This window comes from Rattus norvegicus, chromosome 18, assembly GCF_036323735.1.
Source record: "Rattus norvegicus strain BN/NHsdMcwi chromosome 18, GRCr8, whole genome shotgun sequence".
NCBI lineage: Eukaryota > Metazoa > Chordata > Mammalia > Rodentia > Muridae > Rattus > Rattus norvegicus.
The window spans coordinates 74,205,049-74,222,549 of record NC_086036.1 but is presented as its reverse complement, the minus strand read 5'-3'; the positions used below and the strand labels follow the sequence as shown (position 1 = coordinate 74,222,549).

The 17,501-nt window shown below is 45.1% G+C and overlaps 1 protein-coding gene and 1 long non-coding RNA gene across 3 annotated transcripts in view; one reads left to right on the top strand and one right to left on the bottom strand.

Annotated features, from left to right (window-relative positions):
- Slc14a2 (solute carrier family 14 member 2) overlaps positions 1 to 17,501 on the top strand; it is a 426,972-nt gene that overhangs the window by 91,997 nt on the left and 317,474 nt on the right.
- LOC134483059 (uncharacterized) lies at positions 9,872 to 15,593 on the bottom strand. The gene is made up of 2 exons (XR_010059896.1): positions 13,340 to 15,593; positions 9,872 to 10,099 (listed from the first exon to the last, which is right to left on the bottom strand). It is a non-coding gene; the product is annotated as an uncharacterized LOC134483059 (long non-coding RNA).

The following is a 17,501-nucleotide window of genomic DNA, read 5'->3' as shown; positions in this document are numbered from 1 at the left end:
TGCTTCAGTTCCGATGAACTATCTCTAAGGAAAGGACACAGCCCGTGTAGCGTGTATAAATTGAATCTGGTAATTTTGTGGCTCAGCAGCTGAAGAAAGCCAAGAACACTGAGGTGGGAAGAGAATGGCAAGTTCTACAGAAGGCCAGACCATGCAGAAGGGGTGCTGGGTCAGAGCTGGGGACACATGAAGGAAGCCACAGACTCTAGAGTCTATCCCGACGATAACAGATACCTACAAGTCACAAGTCTCGTAACTCTGTGGCCCCCTATGAGATATAAGGAGTCAACAAGCCCCAATGAGATGATCTTTTGGAAGCAGGCACAGCTGAAGGTCCCAAGATGGTAGTTGTCTACCTCACCAGACAGACCTTTACAGAAGACCACCAGCACCGCAACATGGGGATTGGGTTCCAATTCTGGTTCCGTCACCAATAAGCTATAGGCAAGTTTCTTCAATTTTCCGTACTTGGTTTTGTTTCCAAAATGAAAAAACAGGGATAGGATTTCTCTCGCCGAATGAGGAATTATATGGGTAACAATCTTTTCTTCTTGTGAGTAGTACATAGTAATTCTTATTTTTGTTGATAGGAAAGAGAAATTTGGTGTGAAATATGAAAGACGATAAGATTCCAAGATTTTTCCTCTCCCAAATCTCTAATATCTCTGATCCTCCTACAGGCTACCTTCAGTATAGAAAAACAAAATAACAACAACAAAGAAAAACAGAATGGAAAAAAAAAAAGAAGAACCCTCTGCTTTTTCCAAATGACAGCAGATTGATTTTCAATGAGAATGATGCTAATTGCTGGGTATTGACCTGAGATGAATTTCTCTTTGATGAACTATACCCTGCTTTTCTGAAAACCTAGCCAGACCATCTAAGTACCAGGAAGTAATGGGGTAATGCAGCAAATTGGGGGAAAATGTGTCAGAAAAATTATTGCTACAAAAATGTTTTCAGTAAGTTTGTTCCCTTCATAAACAGTGCGAACGGAACGCCTGAGCAATCAGCCGAGAGCCCGATCTTCGCTGTGAGCTAATTGCCCGTCTGGTTAGTGCAGAATTTAATTTGTGCTATTGTGCAGGCAAGGCTGAGAGTGTGAAATAAACAATGTGTGTTAATTTCACGTTTTCCAATCTACTTAGCCAAAGAGAGAGCTTGGGCTCCTCTCAGGCCTCGGCCTACCCCCTCCCAGAGCCTCTCCTCCTGGATCCTGGATCGTGTACGCGAGCTGTGGAATGTGTGCTGATTCAGGGTGTGGGATTTTTGTTCCAAAACTGAGAGTTCAGGATAGCAGCTGGTTCACACAGCACTGCTGACCAAGAGTATATGGGGGGAATCCTACCTACCCTGCACCTGAGCCCACTTTTCCAATGGACGCCTGCTGCCTCATGCTTTACTCTCGAGTCCCTGACACTTTGGTTCCCTATGGAGTGGCTTTCACTGGGGCAAATGGAGAGCCAGCAGGCTGTCATCTACATTGAGGGTGCTCCTTGTATAGGGGGTCTGTTAAGAAAACAGAGAAACGGTGCTCACTTCTAACAAGAGCTTTCAGAAAGATTGGGTCTCCTTTCTCTCCCCAGTTTGTGGACTCCCGGGTAACAGAGGTAGCACTAAAGGAACTCCTCTAATAGTCTTCCTCGGGCTGGATGGAAAGAAACCCCTAAGAGTCAACTGCTTTAGGTCACAAGGGCAATCATTAGTTTTGACCTAAAGACTCCATGCCCCTGTGGTACTAAAGCCTTTTCAATAACTAACTCATCAGCAGAAACCTGAATCCAAACGTGTGCCTTCAAATTCTTGCTTTAGAGAGGTAATATTTTGCAAGCTACCTATTCTCCTTGGTGCCTATTTCTGCAAAGATTACTGAATTAACACAAAAAAAACTCAGACTCTACACCTGCAGTATACACGGCTTCTGTGAACATTAGCTGTGATTATCATTATTATCAGGGTAGTGTAAATGTCTATGTATTCTTATCATATAATTGTGCATGTGTTTGTAGGGGTGGGGAGTCCTGTTGCACAAGAAAGGGGATATTGTCTTCCCTCTCCCCACCCCACCCCCAAACTTAATTTTTTTCAACAATTCTGTATCATTACAAAACTGGAAAGAAAATTTCCGGAAGTTCTCCTTTACTTGAAACAAAAAATAAAAACAAAGACAGATCCAAATGGATTGATGCCTATCCCTACAGTAGCAAGAGTCTGCCTGATGTCTGTTTCCCCTGTGACCAGCTCAAAGCTGATACCTGGTGCATCTTGAATGTGTCCTGACTCAGAGAGCACAAAGGGCAAGCCAGAGATGGTCTTCAAGGCCTCATAGGCCAAAGAAGCAAGTAAAAAGAAATCTCTTAGTCCTTTGATGGTAGAATGACTATACCTTTGTTTTTAGAGATCAGGTGTATTCAGGGTAATTTGACCATAGATGACATTTCTTTTAGAGAAAGAGCAAAGTAGATCACATTAGTATATGACTACATAGCTGTTATGTTACAGAGCCACCTTCCCCTGATCCAGGGAAACCATTCTGTGTTTTCAGTGAGATATCTGTAAATACTAAGCAAGTTCTGGTTAAGTTTCTAGACCCAGTGTACAGAGGTGTCCCCGTCCTCAGAGAAGCCATAATCCCCAAAAGAAGTGACCGTGCTCATTATCAATCAACTTGCTGTCGAAGTGTCACCCTACAGTTTGGAATGCCCTCTGCTGAAAGCTTATAGTGTAGACCAGGATGTTCAAGGGTAATGAAGGATTGAGGGATTTTTTTTTCCCCAAGATCATATAGCTGAAATGTGACCTCGTGTCTCGATTTGAGAGTTTCTCTTCTCTCTACTACGTAGATCATCATTCTATGAAATAAGGGATAAGCACTTATTTATTTCCCCCGGACAATGACATGGAAAAAAAGAAGCATTCTATGAGGCGGAGATGTGTAAGAACACTGCTGCGCTGTCTGTTTGAAACTTGGGATCTAGAGGAAAGTTAACAGTGTTACCAACAGAATACCTGTTACATGTAAAAGTTATAAACAGGAACCGGAAATGAGTGAAATCCAGTGCCTTATGGTACACCACAAGCTCAACGAGAAATAATGTGAATGCCCATGGTGGGGCGAAAGTACAAGTGGCAGCTGCTGACTGAGATGCATGGAGTAGATGTGGCTTTGAGTTTGAGAGCTGACCCACCTCAGCTGAGGGAGGGCTGGGATTAAGCACAGAGTACTACAGGCAAGTAAGAGATGAGCCAGCAGCACTTCACTGGCGTCTAAGAGCCCGGGAGGGGGGACGTTGCTGAAGATGGGAGTAATCAGAGGAAGCAGAGAAACCTGCAGTGATCTCAGGGAGGAAGAATTCAAGTAAGGGAAGGCATGGGGCAAGGGATTCTGGGTTGGGGTGGAGGTCAAGATCAAAAGAAGTAAAAGAGGAAACAGCACTGTAAAACCTGTCTTCAGGTGCAGACTAATTGGAAAGGTCATTTGCTTTGATGACAGGTCAACACTGACACCCGAGATTAGGGAAGTTTGTTGTTTAGTGCCCTGCAGAAGGAAGGGGTTATAGGAAGGGGCACTATGAAGTCCCAGCTATCACAATTTTCTCCTTAGCTATAACCATGGGATAGAATCACCCCAAGCATTAGCAGAATCACCCTCACCGAGGGCAGAATCAATCACGTACGCGCCATGGGCAGATTCTCAGTAACCAGAAAATCACAAGCATGGACAGACTCCTCTTTGCTTTTGCTTTCGATTCCCAGGATTTCCCCACTCTCCAAACCATCAAGGCCACTCTTCCACAAGAGGAATCCGGCAGTGACCCCTAGTCTCTGCATACTCTGCCTGGCGCTCAGTTCATAGAGCACCCAATGTAGGACAGCTCACCCACACGCCGAACATGAGGGACACAAAGGTTTTCTTGTGTCACGGCCACTTCTCTAATGGTGAAGCTGAGGCACGAAGAAAGTTAAAGAATATGAATGCAGGCCCAACTGATCCAAAAGTCTGAGCTCTGAACTACTGCATTTGAACACTGCCTCTTACATTGGTGGCTGAAGGCGGCGTGCACTGGTGTCTGTCTTAGGTTATCATTTTCTTTGCTTGATCTATCCAAACGGGAAGGACCGTAGGACATACAGAGATCTGGATAGCTAGAGCGTTAAACTAGATGGTTGGAACTCAGCGCACATGTGGACACTGTATCATGAAACAAGGGGTGATTACTGAATATCTAGTATGTTTTAAGCATGTTACTAATAACACCACGGATACATCAGCAAAGAGCTCAGTCTCTCTAGCTCATGTGGGAGTTAGTTCTTATGCAAGTATATTTTACAGAGTAAAACATTCAGGAGGGGAAAAAAAATCCCATATGCATTGAGAGACAATAACAGGGGGTACCTGTTATAGACGGGGAGGTCAGAGAAACCCCCTCAAAATGTCATTACAGCTGAGATTTCAGAGATGAGTGAGAGTCAGCAACATGGAAAGAGGCGAGACCTAGGGAGGGAGGATTTCTGATCAGAGCCCCCAAAACAGGAAGAAAAGAGGGATTCAGAGAAGCACACACCTAGCCAAGACAGCCAGCTTGGTGCTTCCAACGCTTCCTGTTTGGGAAGGGAGGCTTCTGGAGCCCCTGTGACCCACCCTCTGAATGCCCTTGGCTGAGCAGATGGCTCCCCGTCTGCCTCCACCCCTGGTTTATTGTTAATGGCTTTATCCTCAGCTGCAGTGTGAGCTGTCTCTTGCTTTGCCCATTTTCTCCTTTTGATCATGGTGGGGGCTCCTGGACCACATGGGCAGTATGGCTCTGGTTTATCTCCTTGTCTAAGTCCCAGGTCCAGAATGGCTTTCATTCGGGTCTCCTCCTCCCCAGCCTCCAAGGGAGCTAGGACCTGGGAAAGTCTAAATTGTATACATTATTTCCTTTTTGATTAGGTGAATAAGTGACTTGATTGAGATGCATCTCTTTAGAGGGCGCTGCTGGCAGGCTTCCAGGAATGGGAGGCAGCTGGCTCTGAACACAGAGGGGACAGCAACAAAGGCCTCAGGGACAGACACATGGCTGGGAGGCTTGGGATCCAGCCCAGCAGACTCTGGAGGACACTGGCCAGAAACATTGGGGAGAGGATTTTTCTCCCTTTTCTGTCTGTGAGAGGGAAGGCTCCTGTTGGGGAGACTGTCAGAACTGGATCTGAACTGGAGTATTACAGCCCTTGCCCTCCAAAGGGACAGGCTTCACCTGGAAGGAATGGACCCAGGCTCAAGAAAACTGACCAGTATTGTGAGGCCCAAGTGAGAGGGTGTTAGGAATAGTTCTCCAGTGCAGTACCTGTCATCTTAAAGAAAAGAAGGCATTTGAAAATAGTTCCACATGGCACGCATTTGCTCCTCTTTAATCCAGACTCCTCTTCCCTACCCCAAATTAAATATGTAAATCTTAGCATGATTCTTTACATTTTACTAAGAACTATATCCCCTGACCACTACCACCGCTGGTCACCATGGCCCCCTCCCTACTCAGATAGATTCTGGCAATAATGACCCAGGATACTATCCAGCATGGGACAAATTTTAGTGCATGCAGAAATGATCCCGAGGGATAGTAAGTGATTCCCACACAAGCCCCCCACCAAGCCTCTAACTGTGAGAGTCCTTACTCTGGAGGCAGGTGGGGTAAGTTATTTCCTGCCTCGTCCTGTAAAGGTCAAGACTTAAGACATCTGGAATAGGCCTTTCAGTAAATAGTCCTTTCAATCTTTGCTTGATGGTTACTGATCTATAACTCAAGAACTATTCCTTTGAGTTAGGTTATGATGAATGACTTCAGGGTTAAAACATCCCTAAGAAGGAAAACATTTTAATCCAATTTGTCATTAACCCTTTGTTTGGGTAGAGAGTAGCTCCTGACTACCCCCAGAGAATAGTCTGTGGGGGCTAAAGAAAGGAAGATAGGGGAGACTAGACATGAAACAATCTGATGTCATTTAGGTGTCACATTCTAGTCCTGGGAGAGCCTTGGAGCTCTCACAGAAGACTTCCTACTGCACCTTCAATTCGTCAAAGTTCTTTTCTCATCTAACAACTTCCTATACCCCAATAGGAAATCAGGGGGATGAAAATGTGCTTGGGAAATACCACCCAGGAGAGCCTCTAAGAGTTGCTTTTGAGTATCTGGCCTTGTGGGGTAGAAGGAAGGTTAGCACAGTCCTTTCATGGCTCTGGTCCGTGGGATTTGGCTTCCTGATTCCTAGGCAGGAGAAGCCGTGCTTATGTCTTTCTTGGGTAGGGCTATTCCTCAGCACACATCAGCATGCTTGCTTCTATGAAATCCTCACTGCATCTTAGAAAAGAGCCAGCTTCTCAGCCACACTGAGCTCAGGGGAAGTCTTAGCACACATAAGAGCACTGGCTACTGGAAACCCTGCCCAGCTCCTATTTGTGAACTCTACTGTAGTCCTCTTCTGGTGCATGAACCTCGTGCTTCAAGGTTCAAGCCAAAGATGGTCTCCTGTGTTGAAAAAGAAAACCTATGGAACCAGAAGAACCAGGATCATGACCCTCTTGTCCATCGACCCGATGCCTAGCAAATATGGGACACCTAGGAAGGATCCAGTAAGTGCTGTTGAGGACATGATCAAGTCATCTAGCTTCTGAAGACCAATTCTTGTCTGGATAGACTTTTCTTTCTCTCTTGTTGTCCAGCAAACATCTCCAGTCCTGCTCCTCTGACAGAACACTTAATCTGCAGTTCCCAAAGCCCAGGATGGCATCGTACTGTGCCCACCTTAGTCACTGTACGGGACACCATTGCAGATGGATTATCAAGGAGGATGATTGTTTTTTAGCACTTTCTGTTTTCTACTGTAGTAGAAATAGCATCAGCATTATCAGCAACTAATGAGATTTTTCCTATAGGCATTAGGGGGAATAAATGCTTACCTTGTTGTAGGATATAAGAGTTAGGCGGCCAAACTCTTCATTAAACGTGCATGACACCTCAGGCAGATTCACTGAAGCTACCTTAGTGTTCCAGTTTTGTAATTATGGCAAAAATGTTTAAATTGCTTCGACAAGTACAGACCTTTGAATGTTTGCAAAGCATCGTATGTTTTATCTTGTTTCTTGGCACTGCAACATAATTAGTGTAGTGAAATCACTCTTAAGGACTCTGAGCTGGATGATGTCTGATCCTTGGCATTTGCAAAGGCTTGAGTTCAAAGCTTTGTACCCTTTGACCCCTTTGCAGGGTAGCTTCTTGAAAGTGGAGCCAAAGATTTTCATGTACCATAATCAGATGAATCATAAAACACAAAGTTATTTCCATGGGATGATATGAAGGAAAAAGCCAAGGGGATTCACTCATCCTTCAAAAATTAGACTGCCCTAAGGGGGCAGTCTCTCACACTCATGGTGGTCGATGTTTGGGTTGTGCTGTTTCGACAGACGAGTCTTCTTTGTCCCCCACCCCAGTCACTGATCAGGGCTGCTGAGGCCCTTGCATCTCACAGACTGGCTTTGCCATGCGCGTTGCAGTCTGGGTGCGAGATCTTTTGATTCTGGAAGGAATTACAGGAGTGTGAAGTTTTGACTTTTCGTTGAGTCCCAATGAAGGAATGTGGCTCAGGGTCTTCTGACTGCCATGTTTTGTGGATTCTCATCATAAGATATGACGAGCTGGTTTATTCCACTACTCTTGAAACATGAGGCTTACAGAGACACAGCAACCGGCCCAGGGAATCCCAAAAACTTCATTAGCCAAGATATGTGGCTACATCACTCACTCCCTGCTGCTCTCCCATCTCAAAGGGCCTTTGAACTTCTGACGACATCATCTGAATCCATGTTGCATCACCAGCTCCTTGGGCTTGAACTGAGTGGAAAGCATGTGATTTCATACGGAAAGAATTCTGGGCAAGAAGACAGTGAACCAACGTTCTAATTGTAGCCCTTGTGAGAGAATTGCTTCCACACTCTGGCCTGTTTCCTAATGTTTACTTCAGAGATTTGGTTGGGGAAAGTTCTATCTGCTCCAAGGACCAGCTATATCCAGATCACCTGGGTCCGTGCCTCTTTAGGCATTCTTGGACATTCTGAAGGCTTTGTGAATCAGAGTATGATGGCATGGGCCAAGGAAACCACCACAAGAGACAAGCTCACCGGGGGATAGTTGTATGTTCCAAAGCGCAACAACCACAAACAGAGGGTAAGGTTGACCGGGGGACGGCTGTACGGAGATACCATCTACCACCCTCTGATGTTAGGAATATAATTACTGAAGAGAGCACAGGGAGCAACAGCTAGGAACAGAATCTCAGGCTCATCCCCTGTGTTTTTCATATGTCACCTAACGAGGAGGCATATTAGTTCACTCTTCCAGGCACTGAAGTTGTAAAGTCATCCTAAAGTTCCCTTGAGCCAGGAGTGCCTAACAGTGGACAGAGAACAGAATAAAGCCTCTTGCTCCTGTGGGGGGGTGGGTGTGGGGAAGGAGGGGGAGAAAGAGAGAGAGAGAGAGAGAGAGAGAGAGAGAGAGAGAGAGAGAGAGAGAAACTATAAACAGCAGTCCTAGAATTATCCTCCAGCATTGCTCTATTATAGAGAAGAGCTGACGCAGCAGAGTCCGGGGGATGCTGTGTGTCTGCAGTGTGCTAATCACAGAGGCAGGCAGGCTAAATGCAAAGAGAACATTTGCACAAACAGCACCTGTACAGAGCACTCATGTGCTATTTTTAGCTCTTCTGTGAAGAGCAAAGGGACGTTTGGAAAGTCTCCCAGGGGGGTGGGGGGCAGTGCGGTTGGTAGGAAGATGGGGATGTGTGGATGCAGTCCATATGTCTGACTCTAATGCCCTATCAAGTGAGTCATTACAACCTTGAAGAGTCTTATTTGGGATCTGGTTTGGTGTTGGTTGAGGGCAGGGTGCTGACATAGAGGTGCAGGAATTGGGCGATAAACGAAGTCGCCCTTAGCAGTCAGTGGAATGTTCGACTGCGGGGCACATACTTAAAAGTTTACAGGATTTTGATTGTAGAAAACAGAAGTATAATTTGTTCCTTGGGGCTTATTTTTGAGAGCTTAAACTAGAAATAAACGACAATATTTTTATTTTGTTTATTCTCTCCAGATGCCATGCATAATGTCCTAGTCGAGAATGTCACCATTACATTCATGGATACAGTAAATCACATGATTTAGTGTCGGATGTGTGTTGTTAGGTTAGAATGTTTACAGCCTTAAACTTGGAAGTCTCGATGGGTTTAGAGATAATGCAGACGTATAACACCAGGCCCTAGTTTCAAGAAAGGAATCATAGTAAATAGTATCTGAAGTCTTTAGGAAAACTTCCTAATGGCAGGTCCATAGACAAGTCACTAAGTGCATTGACGCTATACATTCAGGAAAAAAAAAAAGTGGTTTCCTTAGCATGCTGATACCTGGAGATTTGCATAAAAATTAACACAATCAATTTAGCAAATGTTACAATGTCTTAGTTAGGGTTTCCATTGTTGTGAAGAGCCACCATGACCAAGGCAACTCTTATAAAAGACAACATTTAATTGGGGCTGGCTTACAGCTTCAGAGGTTCAGACCGTTATCATTAGGGCGGGAGCATGGCAGCATCTAGGCAGGCATGACGCTGGAGGAGCTGAGAGTTCTACATCTTGTTCTGAAGGCAAACAAGAGAAGACTCTCTGTCTCCCAGGAACCTAGGAGGGTCTCAAAGCCTTCCCCCACAGTGACACACTTCCTCCAACTAGGCCACACCTACTCTAACAAAGCCACACCTATTCCAACAAGGCCACACCCACCCGAGGCCACACCCACTCCAACAAGGCCACACCTCCTAATAGTACGACCCCCGTAGGCCAAACATATTGAAACCGTCACACACAATTTAATCTTTCAGGTAGATTCATAACACATCAAGTCATTTTCTGATCTATGCACCTAGCAATTAGGAAGTTGCTGCTGCTGCTGCTGCTGCTGCTGCTGCTGCTGCTGCTGCTGCTGCTGCTCCTCCTCCTCCTCCTCCTCCTCCTCCTCCCTCTTCTCATTTGCTGCACAAGGAATGTTCAGTTGAATTGCAATGGCATATCTAGACTATCGCATATAAACAAAAGAGTTATTTCCAAACCCACCGTTCAAATTTCCACATCCGTCTCTAGATACAATTGGCATAGAACCTGGTTACGTCACTGTCAGCTTTCTGTAGTGAATCAGAGAACCTGTGGCTTTCAGAATTAGATGAATCTTCAGTGGCTCCTTCCATACCAGTTTTGTCTATCAGGTCTCTCCCCTGTGTCAAACACCATCCTTTGGGGTCTTGATCTCAGCCAGCTGCTATACTCCTTAATATGCTTGCCCATAAAGCTTTAGTAAGTTTGGTGAGGGCTAAGAGGTGAGGGAACGGAGATTAATCCCTACAACCTAAATCCAGGCACTTTTCCTCTCTGCTTCTGACTCTTGTGGCTCTTGCAAATTCTGCCTTTTATTAGCTTAAACCCTGTACAGCTTTCATTTTTTGTGGATCTAAACAGTCAAATATTATCGACTTAATAAGGTTCAACCTAACAGCCTTGAGTTGATACGCTCTGTGGCTTGAAGACGGACTCTAGCACCCCGGTTCTTTCTATGCAGTTACCCACGTTAATTAAAGTTCTTGTCTCGTCAGGCTTGTTTGCCTAGGCAAGTCCAAACGCCCTTCTGTAGCTTGACCCCTTTGCTCTACCACCACCACCCAAAATGCACTGTGGTTTTTGAAGCTTTGGTACTAGTAAACATTGAGGAGCAATGGGCTTTTCTCCCTTCAGTAGCTCAGCCAGAGATGGGTGCTGTCCTAAACACTGTGCAAACTGCTGCAGGGGCGGGGGGGGGGGGGGTGGGTGTTGAAGCTTAATGGCACTGGCAAAAGGACAGATGAGAAAAACTGAGTGCAATGCGATTTGAAAGCACAAAAGACACTGTGTTTAGCCGTTTAGCCGGTATGTTCCTGTGACAGAGGTAGACATCTTGCCCAAGCATTTGAGCTGATCAATAAGTAACTGGTGGGTCCAAAAAGGGCATTTTTAAGGATCCCACAGGGGAACCATTGTGCTGGAGACAGGATGCCCCATCTCTAGCCTTCTTTCAAGCTACATCTCAGAAAAAGATAGGGAGTCCTTGGTGTAAAACCAACCCTGATCTGAGGCTTTCTAGTTTTTTTTTTTTTTCCGATTTGGGTGCTAGGTCTCCCACAGTCATTTTAATCTGAGGCTTGAGTTTCTGAGCACCTCATTCTTTGCCCCTTCCCTAAGGACTCTCAAAGTGATCAAAACGAGAAAGTAGGAAAGTTGGAACCTTTTCTCTCCATGCTGGCTTCACCTCATTATGCCACACCCTGCCAGCTTGGGCAGGGCATGGATCAGCTCCCCTACCCTGAGGGCTGTTATCCCAAGAAATTCCAGCAAGCCCTGGAACAAAGACTGGCAGAAAATAAAATTCCCTGTCTGGACTGGCTATCATAGAGATTAGCCGGGGAGGGTTGTGAAAGTTGTTTTGAAATGCTAGGAATATTTTATCTCCTGACCCTCACCTCCACGGCATCCTCCCACCAAACCGCTTCGCACAGCATCCTTCGAAACGGAAGCGTGACCTTTAGATTGAGCCGTTCTCTGTCGCAATGCGCTGGAATATGTTTCAACATGGTAACTTGAGATCTATTTACTAAACTGCTTGGCACACTCAGCATGTCCTGGGGGAATTGTTGGCAGGACCTGCCGCGTGTTTTTCACTCCTCCGTGATGCATTACTAGACATAAGGTCATCTCAGTCTCTCAGAGATGGGTGCTGCGGAGGGCTCATTACCTCGCAGCAAGCCAGCCAGATGAGGCCGTGGGATGTTTTCCCTTCATCATTCAAGCTTGAAAGGAAATTGTCAGCCTCCACTTGCTCTTGAAACAATGAAAATTTAGGTGACAGTGCTCTCATTAGCTCAGTGGAAATGAAGGATTCTAGGTAAAGCTGTCCCTCCCCCACTCCCCAGGGTTCTTTGCTGCACACTAACAACGCTACCCCACCCCCCAAGCCCCACGCCAAGCTGGTAGCCACGCCATAGCCTTGTCCTCACTCAGCCTTTAAGGAAGTGAGTGACACACTTCTATAGGAAGAGATTTTTGTGATACAAAGATTCTCAGCCGGGAAAATGGGTACATTTGGGATGCAACGTGGGTCCTCTCTCCTGGAAATGGGTGCACTAATACTGTTCATTTATGACTTCAAAGCATCCATATTATCACCATGCAAGGGTTTCATCAGCCTGGTAAATACTCTCCCCAGAAGAAATGCAAGCAAAAGCATCAAATGCATACTCTATGCCTTACACCTTTTTTTTTTTTTTTTGGTTCTTTTTTTCGGAGCTGGGGACCGAACCCAGGGCCTTGCGCTTCCTAGGTAAGCGCTCTACCACTGAGCTAAATCTCCAGCCCCGCCTTGCATCTTCTAATCAAGGAAAGCTTCGTATTTGATGAACCAAATGGGTAACACACGGAGTTAAGGGAGTACAGGTGCTCAGGTTGGCCTAACAATCTGTTCTATGACGCACACACGCATTTCTCACGTGATCCCCGAACAGTAAGGTTTAATCGTCGAGATCTGTACTCAGGCTCTGCGGTTTCTAGTTTTGTCGACTGTTTTGTTTACTAGTTTTTCACGTGGGAGTCAATATCAGATAATACTGAAGGATTCATTAAATAACCATCTAGAAACACCATGCCTTATATTGAAAATACATCCTCGAGTGTTAAAATTTCAGAAAAAATATTAGTGATCCAAATGAGTGTTTTCGTCTCTGCTTTTTCTAAGAGCTTAAAAGCAGTGAGGCTGAAAGTCACCCACTCTGCAATTCTGTTGGGTAGAGGCTGAGTGGGACCATGCATGGCTTTGTGAGGGGAGCTAACTTTGAAACCTAGGGGTCCAGCTGTCTTCGAACACCTTCACATATTTTCTACCGCATCCCATGTATGTAAGATCGACTCAGTAATTAGGGCTTCCATTGTGGCTTAAATGTATTTTCGGCAAATGCTGGAGGTGACCCAATATCTGTCCGTACTGCTCTAGGTTGAAGTTGATGTTTAAACCTCATGGGACTGACCAGAGCGACCTGTGATGACTACTGGGCCAGTCAAGCCCCAAAGCCTCCGGATACAAGGGGGGAGGGGTCTCCTTTTACACGGCTGCGTTTTTGTTTTTTTGTTTTTTTTTTTTCAGAATAGAAAAATAAACTTGCAAAATTGTGCCATTGACTTTAATCCATATTTTGCTTCCTAATAATGATGAAAGGAGCTCTATCCAAAACAGGCTTACCGGAAGGAAGTCTACAGCTGTTAGTCATCGGCCACTCAAATGTAGGCTTCTCCCAGTCTCAGGATATGGTCGGGTGCTCAACAGAGATCCCCTACTTCTCTTGCAGATACCCCCTTTTTTGTTGTTTGTTTGGGACATTGGGATTCAACCTATGGCCTTGAACATGGTGAATATATGCTCTGTTTAGTCAGGGTTCTCTATAGAGGATCAGAACTGATAGAACGCACGCACGCACGCACGCACGCACGCACGCACGCACGCACGCACGCACGCACGCACGCAGCCAGTTCTAGGATTATCTTACCCAGTCCCTGATCAAGTTGCCAAAAGCCCCATAAAGATCTCATATCTGAGTGAATTTGCCAGTTTGGATTTCTGCGAAGGGTTTTGCGTGGGAATGAAGGTAGAAACGTGACCGTGAAGCTCTGGCTTTTCCTTCCAGGATCAGCGATTGCGTGGAACAACGGGGCTTAGTGTCTCTCGACCTTTACTTCCCTCTTGATTCAGGGACACCCGCATTTAATGGACTTGGTGGTCATTCAGTCTCTAAGAGAAAGAATGTGGTGTTGCTCAATTCTCTTCTTAATAGAACAGATTCTATCTACCATGCCCTTGATTTGAGGATGGCTGTAACGCCACAGTTTTCTATTTTAAGGTATTTGACCTACTTGGTGGCAGCCATAATATGATTAATGCATTTCTCCACCTCCAAAGAATGTCCACTTGGATTTACCTTTCCTACTTAATTGGATCTGAAATACAGCCTAGATTATCATTATTATTATTATTATTATTATTATTATTATTATTATTATTATTATTATTTATATCGTGAATGTACATTGCAAAATTTACCCCTTTAACCATTTTACAGCTATAAATCAGTGGCAATAAATTCATTCATGCTGTCCTACAATCATCACCGATACCTGCCTCCACAATTTTTATTTTACCAGGTAGAAGTCAGTGGATAACCTCCCTTCCTGCTGTCTTCCAGTTCCTTCTTCGCTGCCCATGGGCAGCCTCTGTTGTGCTTTCTGTTTCTCTGATGCTGACTTTTTTAGATCCATGAAATAAGTAAAATCATACGGTGTCCGCATAAGGTCCAGTGGCATTTGTCTGCTTACGCCATAGCCCGGGCACCTTTGTTATATCGCTGTTTGGATGTGATGTCGTTCTGTAGAGTGAGGGAAGGAGATGACGGGGATCCACGAGTTTACAGAACTCTCTGGATGAGGCTTTGGGAACTATGGGAATATTAGAAGGTCCACCACCTTTCAGAACTAAAACCAGGACACGTCTGGATGGATACCATGTTTATGTGTACATAGTTGAAGACAAAGAAGATGTCAAAGTCGGACAGCCGTAGTCCTTAAAACTTGATAATGAGAAAAAAAGCCTAGAAGAGGAAAGAGTGCCGCTCCATCAGATACCCCCTTTCTGATACAGAGGTCATCAGACTCTTTGTTTCCTACCCCCACTTCCCTTTCTTCCAGGCATGATTGGCTGCTTCTTAACTCCTAATCCTTCCATGCCACATCTGCCTTTGCTGTTTGTCTGCATAGCAGGGAGGGAGTGTGGCCACGGAGACCTCAGGAAGAGCAGCCTAGTCAAAGCTGCTTGTGGCCAGTGTTCGATGACTATGTCATCTCCCAGCCTGTGCAAGCTGTCCATCCCACTTTTGCTAAACATCAACCCCAGGGCCAGAGGCAAGAATGCCTGACAGAGCTGTGAAGGGCTGCAGGGATAAAAGCACTGTGCTCACCATGAGCTGCCCTGAGGTTATGGGCTATTGCAGCTGCTCTGGGGCTAAGACAAGGGAACTGGGCATTGAGATTTGTAAAGTCCTGGTACCTCCCTTAGGGACCGAGTCAAGTTTCCAAACAGGTACTTGGGCAGCATGGAGCTGGAAGCATAACAAAAGCATTAAACCTGTGATCGGGCTGAGGAAAAAAAGGATCACCCCAAACTCCTAACTCATGGATTTCATGTTACATAAGAACACTTAACATTGCGGATGGGAGCTACTAAGAACTGGTGGAAAATCGGGGGAGGGGCCAAATGATTTTTATGGAAAGCAAAGGAATTATGAAAAGCACATGGGCAGGCCTTGTTATTTTTTCTTATAATACGTTCCAAACCCAAACAAACTCAAAAAAAAAAAAAAAAAGTACATGCGCAAACCTTAAACCGGTTTTGCAAATCCCACCCTAGATTTCAAATTTCTCCAGTGAGGCTCACATTCCTTTATTCAGATTCCAAAAGTAGAGATAATTTGTTCCAGATGTTTCCAAAGCCGACCAGAAGAAGGGCCTAATGATTTTTCCAGAGCTGGAGAAACTGTGAAATCCTCGGCACTCTAATGGAGCATTCAGAGTGAAAGGAAAGGCGAGCGAAGGAGGAGAGGGGGAAGGGGAGGGTAATGATCTATTTGTTTACATTGCTGCAGCCATGGCTCCTGGACAAGGTCTGGAGGCATGTGGCTTGCCAACGTCTTGTTTCCTTTGCCAAGGTGGCGTTCATTTTGTTATGAAGCAGATTGTGATGGGGGGGAAAAATGGCCCTATAATTATACTTGTTGCAAGAGGGGTGAGGGAGCTGATTTCAAAGAGGCTTAACTTGGGGGTCTCTGGGAAATGACTACCTGGCTGGAACATCAGCTGCTGCACCCAAGCCTCTGTCCTCCGACCCTCCTCCCTCACCAGCTTTCACATAGTCATCAATTCATGTATTATTATTCCCTCTGCTAAAGGAATAGGCTTCGTCGCAGTGACATTTCCGCTAAGAAGAATGCTTAGGCTCTGGGTGCCAGAGCTGGAGAAAGACAACGGGGGCAGCCTTTAGGGGTGGCCAGATTTCATAGAACTGGCAGGAAAGGGTCTTGATGTTTTTGTTTTGTTTTTTTTTTCCAAATTATTGCATTCAACTTCTCCCAGACTGAGGTGTTTACCCACTAGTTTAAACCATACATATCTGTGTTCGCTGTGAGAGGCTCTGTTTCCGCAGCTCTAGAAGTAGATCTTCCTCTTCTGTGTAACTCCCACAGTGCTTGATTGGCAGTTAATGTTTATTTAGGAGGGGAAAAAAAACATAGGCTAGGACATGCAATATAGCTAATTAAATTTTCAGGCTGCAATTAAAAAAAAATTCAACTACAGAATATCCATTTTAAAGCGCGAGACATCATTGTTTCTGACTATAGTAACCTCCAGTACATGGTAGTAATGCCATCATTACAAGGCTCTCCACTTATCAAGGTTATACTATGAGCTGTATATGGTGGTAAGTGACTTACATAGTATCATAGAGTCACCTGGGAAGAGGGAAACTCAACTGAAGAATTGCAGAGATCAGTTTGGTCTGTGGCTATACCTGTGAGGGATTTTCTTAGTTCCTAATTGTTTTATGAGGGATAGCCCACTGTGGGCAACACCATCCCTAGGCAGGTGAGCCTTGGCTATACAAGAAAGGTGGCTGGGCAACTCCAGGGGAGCAAGCCAACAAGCAGCATTCCTCTATGCTCTGTTTCAGCTTTTGCCTTGACTTCCTTATTGATAGACAGTAGCCTATGAGTCAAATACAATGTTTTCCTCCCTCAAGTTGCATGCGGTCAGTATCTTATCACAGCAACAGAGAAGCAAAGTAGAACAACAGTATGCAATGTTCCTTAGTCTTGAAAGCAATTCTGTGAAAAAGAAAAGTATGATTGCATGCTACAAATGAGCAAACCAAGGTTCAGAGAATCATCACTTCAGATTTCGGGGACCCAATGTTAGTCAGAGCAGCTCAGCTTATGAGTCCTGGTGTGTGAGCTAAGATCACTAAACACACGGGGCTGGTACCAGTTTGTTCAGTGATGCCAGGAAGGCACATTCAAGAGAGTGACTAAGTGTTTATGTTGCATCAAGACAGAGTTTGTTTTTGGCTGTAACCATATTGCTAAACCTTATCTCCTGGACGTGGAAATTATGAAATTGGTAACAGTCAAAAGATACATGTTGCCAGAAGTAATGAAATACTAGTTTTGAGGCTGAAAGCAGGTGATCTTCTGTCTGGAGGCTGAAGAAATGTGTCTGTCTATGTATGAGAGATGATGGTACAGGACTGGAAGGACCTATGTATGGATATCCGGAAAATTTTAACCATGGCTGAAGCCATGGAA